Genomic DNA, 10,464 nt, shown 5'->3' with positions numbered 1-10,464 from the left:
AGATGTGAGCAAGATTAAGATCTATATCACTGCTAAATATCTCTGCCATCCACCCTTAGATCCTTATCTTGCGAACATCTTATAAACAATAACATCTAGATAAACAAACATCAACACAATCTATCAACAAATCAAAACCTAAAAAACTCCCTAAAAACAATGACAACTCAAGGAAATTCCACCTGAAACTCAATTGTAGGGAATACAAACCTAAAAACAAATCAAAGCACCCTTGACTTGAATGCTGAAACATATCTGATAACAACAGAAACTAACCAAAGCATCCTCAAACTAAATGTGCCTCAACTTCTAATGATAACTGGTGAAATCTAGTGATGTAGGGACTTATGTGTTGAATGAAAACAGCAAGGGGCCTAAATGGGGCCTACTTCGGACAACTTAAGGCTAAATGAGGCCTACCTACTATTGTCAACTTAAGAACTAAATGTGTTTCAACTCCTAATGAGAAAACAAGAAAGGGCCTAAATGAGCCCTACCTACTATAGGCAACTTAAGCTAATGATGACTCATGAAACTATTGGTGTAGGGGCTTGTTTGTGGGATGAAAATAACAATAGGCCTAAATGAGGCCTACCTACTGACATATGTCAATTTAAAGTGAAATCTGAGAAATAAACATGACAAACTGTGTGAAGGTTTGGGCAAACATTAATACATAATCATACTAAAAGACACACCACCCAGAACAATCCAAATTTTAAGGTAACCACCCTTTGATCAATCAAGGTGAAAATGCAAGAACAGTAAAAAAAAAACAACAACCCCATTTCTACAAGATAGCTGGTGTAACATTAAGAACACATGTGGGCACCACCATTCAAAAAAAAAAAGTCCTTCATTGAAATCACGCAAAAACTGTTTTGAAGAAAACAGAAAAACTATAGTAGGTGACATATTTTTTGCTTTAAAAATGGGGCCTGCTTGTCCAAGGGATTATTCATCAAATCCCTTTAAAATTCTGTAACAAATAAAACATGTTCGTGGGGTTTTTGTTTTTTAAGTGGGGCCTGCTCATAGTGATGTCAACAAAAAAATGCAGGCTAGGGAATGAAATAACTTAGTCCAAAAGTCTTCAGTGTAGGCCACCACCCTGCATCCTCGGTATCCGGACACTTCCTCCAATGCGGCCATCCATCACCCTTCCGGTCTGGTCTGGTCTGGTCTGGTTCCATCATCCAAAAATAATAAACTAAAATAAAAACATGAAAGTAAAAAGCTAAAACAAAAAAAAAAGAAGTGGAAGGGGGGAGGGACCCACGCACAACCACAACTTCAGCAATCCTAGAAACAAGAGAACAAGAAAATAAAATTTTCCATTTAAAAAGCACCCCGGGTGCCTTTCATTATTGAAAAGAAAATATCCTAATTAATTAAAAACATTCAAAATGTAACTTTTAATAACATTAGTAGGGCCTAACATACCCTAATCCTTACTAAACCAGCCCCTCCCTTCAGAGCAGGAGCCATGCTACAGTGGGAAGCTACTTTGAAACACTGCAATATGATGAGCCTCTCTAAGCCAGCCCCTCCCTTAAATAAACAAGCCATCCGCGGAAGAAAATTGGATTGTAGCCAATCATAACGAACAGGGACGTGATCGAAACTTGCAGAATGAAGGAAAAAAAACTCGTCTGCACAAACCAGCTGGTCTGCCAAGGTCGAAAAACAAATTTCTCATGCCTTATTTTCTAACTAACGGAAGCTAGCATTAAAAAAAAAACAATTCTGTTACAGTGTACTGCCAATTAAAAAAGCTCCAGTTTTTAAAAAGACTTTAGTCCAACTAATTCAGCTAAAGGCAAGACACTTAAAATATGGGCACTTATTTAGAAAGGGGCAACTACCTTTTGCACACAAGATTATACATTCTGCATTTGAGAAAAAAACGAATTAACATGGTCCATTGTAAAAGAGAAATAATTTGTAAAACAACATAAAATGCAGATACATTTCAACATTGGATTTAATTTAATGTTTTGCTGACACATTTATAAAAGCATACATTTTAATTTACATTTGGGAAAATAATAATGTTACATTTTAACATTTTTTTTCTTTCAAAGGCACATGGTTGCCTTCCACTAATTAAAAGCACATGTCACCATGCACAGTCGGGCAAGATTCATTATTCTCAAACCAGCACATTCCTGTCTAGATGGAAACCCCTCACAGAAAAAATTAATGAAAACAGCTCCGTAGCGTGCACTCTAACGGGCCATCTTTTTAACATTTCACTCATTTTAAAAGAACACAGCTTTCCCCGTAATCAGACTGGTTGATTTATAACCACATCAGTTCCAAGGCAAACCCACACAAAAATTCGTAGACGCATTTCAAAAAGAATGTGAAATGAACAGAACCCTTTGCAAAGCACAAGATGTTACCTTTCCGTCAAGAAACTGACAAAGCACATAGGCGCAGACCAAGGAATCAAAAAAGTCAAAATCAAACCATCAAATAATCCACTGACTTTTATAGTCAGGTCAGATAACCATGCATGTTGACAGCATGTAAAAAATAAAGACTGCCATCTCAACTCAAGATATTAACCCTTTGGCAGCTCAAGCAGAATCATTTCTTCACGTTTACAGATGACACGTACACATATTTTCAAAAACGTTATCCCCAAGCACCCGAGAGAGATCCAACTCTCTCCTGCCAAACGTAATGATAACATGCCCTGTCCAAGCCATGACCACATGGCGCTATTCACAAGCCATATTTACAAGACAAACTTTTCACAAACAACATTTCCAAGGCGCAATGCACAAGGAACACAACAGATCAACATGAGAACATGCACCTCACAAGCCACAATAATATGGTGCTATTCACAAGTCATATTTACAAGACAAGCTTTTCACAAACAACGTATCCAAGGCGCAATGCACAAGGAACACAATAGATCAACATGAGAACATGCACCTCACAAGCCACATTAATATGGCGCTATTCACAAGTCATATTTACAAGGAGCTATATTCAAAGAACTTCACAAATCATATTACAATGAACACATTTCACATTGCACAGCATAAGCAGATGCAGCAAGCAATTTAATGGGCAATTTAAAAGCATTATTTACACACATTTATACAATTGGACCATCACATAGATGTAACTGGCTTCCTCATGTAATGCCATCCTTCAACTCTGACAGTTTAAACACCAAGATGAAAACCATTCCTTCCACCCTGAATAAACCAAATGCCATGATGTAATGCAATCTCCTCACGCTGCAACTGTTCAAGCCAATAGGTCTAACAGGCTACATAAACTGCAACATTATGCCAGATGGAACCAGCGTTCAGGGCACTCCCTCAGAACACATGGGAAACAATCTAAGCACATGGCCAGGCACACAGGATTCGTAAGATGACGACTACGCCAGATGTAATGTCTGGCGCTCAGGGCACTCCCTCACAACACATGGGAAACTATCCAAGCACATGGCCAGGTCACACAGGATTCGTAAGCAGCCGACTACGCCAGATGTAATGTCTGGATTTTCTGAGTAGGTGGGATCAGCCCCCAGGGGCCCCTCCAACCCAGCCAGAACGTACTCACCTTCCCTCCTCAGGACCACCTATCCAGGCACCTGGTACCTACCTGAGGATGGGGAACTCGCAATATACAAGCTCATATTATTAAGAACACCACTAAATCTATAGGGATACTAAGAATACTCACTGATTACTAGGGATATCCATACCCTACACCACACTTATTCACATCAGTTGGTCTCGCGGCCACCCTGACCCAGACCGTTCTACCCTAGGGCAGATATGACACACAATCCGGTGCGTCTACACACGGGCCTGCAGAACCCAATGCTCCCTTTTCCAAACTGTTCGCAATCCTGCGAAACTACACGTTAGTTCGACCTCCTAACGCTCTCACTTATTCAAGCCACAATCCAGTGGGTATCCACACTGATCTCATATTCAGTGCTCTCATTAACGCCGCATATCAACGACGACCACATTCCTATGAACACCTATACATATATATATATATATATATATTGGGAAGTCTCTTCACTAAGGGTCTGCTACTACAATAATATTTTGGGATGGTGTACTAACTTAGTCCCTTGGTTGCAAGTCTCCTCTCTCCCTCACTATTACTTACCTGATCAGGGGTAGCATCTGTTCAAACAGTAATACCTACCAGGAGTGATTACCCTCACTGTATGGGGATAAAGATATACACACTATGTGACTGAGTTATTTCTTGATTTAAGCGCTCCTACCCCCCTTTTTGATCCATCAGTGGCTCAACAGCAACTGGCTTGAAGCCAGGATAACTTTATCATAAAAGAACTCATGCACACTAATTCACTAATTAATGGGGTCATTTATTATTAGTACAATATAAACCTTTACACAGATCTGACAAAGACTATAGGTAGAACACACCGCTTGAAAGAGAAGGATTAAACATAACAGGAACACTCCGCTGAAAGGGAAAAGATTAGACATAAAGTGTAAGTGTAACTAATGTGATGAAAACAATATCACCTGATTAGTGTGAAGTCTTGTTCTAGCTGTCATCTGGGTTCCTCTCTCGTCTGTGCCTTGGCTCATCTCAGACTCTCTCTCTCTCCTGCACTCTTGGGTACACCTCTGCGCTGATCACTCTGTCTCTGGACTCCTCTCCCCCACACGGACTGTCTCCACCTTCTATCTTCAATCTTAATGGTTCCTGCCGCTCTGATCACCGTTCATTCCACTAGCTTATTCACTCTGTCTCTGCGCCAATGTCCAATTAACTCCATCTGCTCCCATAGGTTAGTCCACGATCTCTCCTCCGTCTCTTCTAAAAGGCATTACTTCAGACTCCAGCTATTCACACCTCCTCCTGATAAGCAACTGCTTCTGACTGCTTCCTTCAGTTCCAGCTCACTATTCAACTCAGCTCTTCTCCAGCTTGAACCCGCTCTGCTTGACTCCCTCTGCTCGACTCTCTGGCTGACTGACTCTCTGCTTGACTCCGCCTCTGCACTTCACTGATATAGAATGCTGTTTCCTCATGGAAAGTTCCAGCCATCAGCCTGCCGCCCACCAGGTCTCTGCATCACCTCGCATCAAGGACACACACCCAGCCGGCCGGCCTTTTGTTGTGTCTTCTACACAGAGAATAATACAGCCTACCGATAAGGGCTGGCCCAGACCGGTTCTCTCCAAGTGAAAAACAGCCTTAACTATAAACTTTGCCTTTGCCCTGAAAAGCCTCTCAGCTTCATCAAGATGGAGTCCCTCTAGCTCTAGGCCTGTAGGCCTGAAAGGGATGAAATGCTCCTTAGCTCTGTCAGAATACCTGCATAAACCATACCAATGTGTCTAATATGTCAAAGCCAATAGGCAATAGACAGGTGAAAGTCAAGAATAAAGGCATATTAAGCAGCTATCCTCTTCTAGATCTGGAAAAAAGGGCTTAAAAGGGCCAACACAGGCTAAGAATACCTATACTAGATGCGAGCAAGACTAATGATCTATATCACTGCTAAATAAAGCCAAAAACTCTGCCATCACAGTATTCCACTAATCTTTTCATTTGTATGTCTCCCCTGTTCTTTACGTTTAGTGTCTCGTTTTCATTTTAAGTGGACTCACAATTCTTCATCATTATTTAGCCCTATTGGGCATTTGCACTGCAGATCTATTATGTATTTTGATTCCAGCACCCTTAAAGCCTTAACGCGATCCCCACCTCTCTCTTTTCTATCTACCTGATCCAGACAGAAGAAAGTAAGTAGATCTCTGTTGCTGTTGTGGTATGTTTCGAAGTGGCGTGCCACAGGATAATTCTTGTCCCGGTTTGTTATCGCAAGCATGTGCTCCAATATACGTTTTTTCGCCGGGTTGATTGTGCTGCCAATATACCTTTTGGAGCAGGGGCATTCTAGGCAATATATGGCATAGTCTGAGTTGCAGTTGAGAAATTTCATAATTTCTCTTGTGGGACGTGGGTCGTTGGGTCTCCCTTCATATTTCGTTCTTTTTTTACAGTATTTGCATGCCTTGCAGTGCATACAAGGAAAAAAACCTTTGATGGGCTTCATAATGGTGGCTTTCTGTGGGACCTCGAAGTGACTGTGTATCAAATGGTCGTTTAAAGACTGACAGCGTCTATATGTTATGGACGGATGTGCAGGTATGATGTTTTTTAAAGTGGCATCAGTTTGTAAGATGTGCCAATTTCTATTGAATATCTGTACCAATTCGCCAGATCTCAAGTTGAAATTGGTGATCATCTGTATTATACCCTCTGGTTCAGTTTTCTTTTAATCTTTCAGTAGGTCTTTTCTGTCAATAAGGTCTACTCTACTTTCTGCATTCGGTAGTACTGTTTTCGAATAGCCCCTTTCTTTGAATCTTGCTGTGACATCATCCCGTGCTTTAACAAAGTCTTCCTTGCCTGAACAGTTACGTTTTAGGCGGAGTAATTCTCCAAATGGAATATTTTGGATCAAGCTTCTGGGATGGTGGCTTGCCGCATGTAACACTGCATTGCCCGCCGTGGGCTTTCTGTAGAGGTTTGTGTGGAGTCTATTACCTTCCACATAGACCTCTAGGTCCAGATAGTATACTGAGGTTTCACTAATGGTATTAGTGAACCTCAGATTTAACTCATTATTGTTTAGCGCGGCCCCATACTCCTCAGCCGAGGCCCTGTCGCTGCGCCAAACAATAAAGAGATCGCCGATGTATCTGGCCCAGATCATAATTTGATCCAACCATTTCTCGTTGGTCCCACCCCAGGCCACGTGCTTCTCCCACCAGCCGACGAACAAGTTTGCGTTGCCGGGGGCGAAGCACGTGCCCATCGCTGTCCCCCTTGTCTGTCTGTACAGGGTACCCGTAAATTCAGTCATTTTCAGGAGCATGCAATTATGCCGGTGGAATCTGAGCAGTTTTCTGCCTAGAAACCAGTTTACCGCAGAAATACCATCCTAATGGCCAATACAGGTGTATAGATTGGCGACATCATGGGTGATCAGAAGCATATCTGAGTCCCACATAATGTCATCAATCAGCCTAAGGAAGTCTTGGGTGTCCCTCACATGGGAGGACAGATCTTTAACAAAGGGTGCCAAATATATGTCAATGAATCTGGATGTATTCTCCAAAAGACTGCCTATCGAAGAGACAATCGGCCTCCCTGGGGGGTTCTTGATGTCTTTGTGTACCTTAGGAAGGTGATAGAAAGTGGGGATCACTGGATTTTCACACTGTAAATAATCAAATTCATTTTTATTGATCATGCCCTCATCTCTCCATCCCCTCCAACAAAGTTTGATACTCTAGGGTACATTTTACATAGTCCGTCCTATTGATTGTTTCATACCAGTCTTTGTTTAGTAATTATTTAATTGCTTCTTGTTTGTATTTATCTTTGCTGAAAATCACTATATTTCCACCCTTATTAGAAGATTTGATTTCAATACTAGTGTCAAGCTTTAAAGATCTAATGGATTCCCATTCTTTTCTTGAGATGTTAGAATTCCTCTTATTTATTTCTGTAGATTTCGTCGCCATTTTTTGGATATCTGCTAGAACTGCATCATTGAAAACATCAACTGCGTCATGTGCAGTGTGAGGGAGAACCCGTGATTTTCTCTTGAGATTACTGGGATCTCTTTCCTGACTGATCTCCTCTGTTCTCAATGCTTCCATAGAGTTAGGGATGTCCATGCCAGCCAGATTCTGCGCTGCCATAAGAGTTTCAAGGTCATTATCTCTCAGTCCAAGTTGTTCATTGTCATTTAGTTCCGAGATTGTTCTTATTTCATTTGTAGGATTTAATGCAAATATTTTTTGTAGTTTCAATTTGCGAACATATTTAAAGAGGTCTATCCTCGTTTGTACATGGTCGAACTTCGCTGTTGGGCAAAAAGTCAAACCTCTTTTCAGTACAGTTTCTTCTTCTGTAGTAAGTTTTCTATCTGAGAGGTTTATGATTGTCTTTTCGCTTCTCACCATCTTCCCCTCCTGCCCTTCCTGCGAGTAACGATTGGGGTAGCTGCCTTTGTGCCTCCCTCTCCTGCCTCGCCTTGTTTTCCTCCTCTTTTTTGTACTGGCTTTTGAGGTTGTTGTGGCTTTGTTTGGGGTCGCTGCCGTGTTTCCTTCATTATTTGATATTCGTCTTAAAAAAAAATATATATATATATATTCAATTCACAAGATTGCCCATTAGGAGTTGCCACTCACGGAGAGGCATTGCACAAATCACCACTGGTAGCGCGACTGACAGCATGTCACAGCACCTCCTGGTTCGCCAGACGTGTTTCAAGCACCTTCCTGCTCTTGTTCACTGGCTATAAATGACGCATGCAGCAGTTGAGTAGAGGACAGCTGATTTATTTGGTAAAAAGCCCCACCCATGTGGGCGTCAACTCACTGGCATTCTGGTCGTAGTAGTTCCATTATTAAAGCCCAGGACTCCACAGTCCAAAAACACAAGTGTGCTGCTGTCTGTGTCACTATGAAAAATAATATGTCCATCCCTGTGGGGTGAAGGATACTGTAGGAATACTGGCTTCCGCGCCAATATATACATATTATTATATACATATTATATATATATTGAAGCCCCCTCCGTTCCTGTCATTGTCCATGTCTGCAAACACTTACGATCCGCCCACAAGCAGCAGGGCAACTCCGTGACCGGACCGGCCGCCGTCAATTCAACCTTGGACAACATTGTGAATATTGCTGGTTCTTGCTTCGGCAACTCTGTGGTTCGAAGGTATTGGATTGGCCGTGGCCCGCCCTGAGGTTTGGGGACATACAAGCGGTGATGAGGAGATTCTGCTTCACCCTGCCCCCTCTGAGGACATTCCTGCACTTTGGGGCTGAAGCGGTGCGGGGACACAAGGAAGCGCTTCATTTCATTATTTCAAGCAGGAAGATTTGGCATCCGACAATATTTCAGTCCTGTAAACAGCCAAATCACCTACCTGCTTGACGCTGCTACGCCGCCACCGCCAGGAGTCATTTTGGGGCAAAACAGGCGCCAGGATACAAGCCGCCACCGCCGAGAGTCATTTTCCAGCGGGACTACACGCGCCGCCGCTCCGGGACTTCAATTCCCGGCAGCCTACGCGGCGGCGCGCTCACCAACGACGCGAGGGCGCCAGGAGGCGCACAAAAGCGCCTCAGTTACCGGCGGAGCGGGGGAGACAGCCAAATCACCTACCTGCTTGACGCTGCTACGCCGCCACCGCCAGGAGTCATTTTGGGGTAAAACAGGTGCCAGGATACAAGCCGCCACCGCCGAGAGTCATTTTCCAGCGGGACTACACGCGCCGCCACTCCGGGACTTCAATTCCCGGCAGCCTACGCGGCGGCGCGCTCACCAACGACGCGAGGGCGCCAGGAGGCGCACAAAAGCGCCTCAGTTACCTGCTCCGCGGGACGCCCGGGGCTAAGCCCGCGCAAAGGGCGGGCCCTCTACGGCCCTCACCGGCAGGAGGAGGCAGGGCAGGGCCTGAAACTCTACAGGACGTACTTTCAAGTAAGCTATAGCATTGCTTATAATATATACTAAGTATTTAAATTCTTAAAACTTTGTCTTTGGCTATGAGTACATTGAACAGTATGCCTGCGAAAACGAAGGAAGCCCCACAGAAGACCCTTGATAATTATCTTGTCCAGACAGTCAGGAAAATCAATATGCAAAGGAGAGACTCTCTTGGTCTAAGTCAATCCCCAGACCTTCGCTGTTTGTCACCCACTGCTTCCACTATGATTGATGACACTATTCTGCAAGAAACTAGCCAGGATAATGTAATTAGCGGCCCCATTCTCCTGGATGTAAGCAGTGCACCAGATAACGCAGTTATGGCCACTGAGACCTCCAACATACAGGCTGAGGGTGGTATTGATATTGACACTGACTCTGACCACGAGACACATGCACAAGCCGCACCCAAGGAGATGACACCAAAAGGGCGTGCAACAAGGCCAAGACGCTTATGCACCAAGATTCCTCCAAAGCTGAGTGGCCCACGCATAGGGGCAAGAAATAAAAGGGTCACTACTCCAAAGACTAAACATGTAAACGTCGTGGAGGATAATCAGAGTCATATCTCTGAGGACGCTTTTTTCAAAAGGATCTCTGACTTTCTTGAACAAAAAATCAATGCCATTGTTAAACCCTTAATATCTAAATTAGACAAATTGCATGCAGAGGTCAAGAGGTTGGGTGGCTTAAGTACCAAGGTTGTAGATGGGGTGGAAAATATCACCAAGATAGTCACTATCCTGCCCAACAACATAGGGGGAGATGTGATTAATGAAGTTTTTCATGATAATGAAGGGATTCAGTTACCTGGTGACAATCCATTGCCCCAACCATTAATACCTTTGTCTACCATCACTGAGGGCCCTCTTCTGGTTACCATCCCAACTGATGATCTCCCTTCTGTTGGACCACCCC

This window comes from Lissotriton vulgaris, chromosome 6 (assembly GCF_964263255.1).
Source record: "Lissotriton vulgaris chromosome 6, aLisVul1.2, whole genome shotgun sequence".
NCBI classification, from domain to species: domain Eukaryota; kingdom Metazoa; phylum Chordata; class Amphibia; order Caudata; family Salamandridae; genus Lissotriton; species Lissotriton vulgaris.
The sequence above is the reverse complement of the archived record's forward strand: the minus strand, read 5'-3'. Positions refer to the sequence as shown.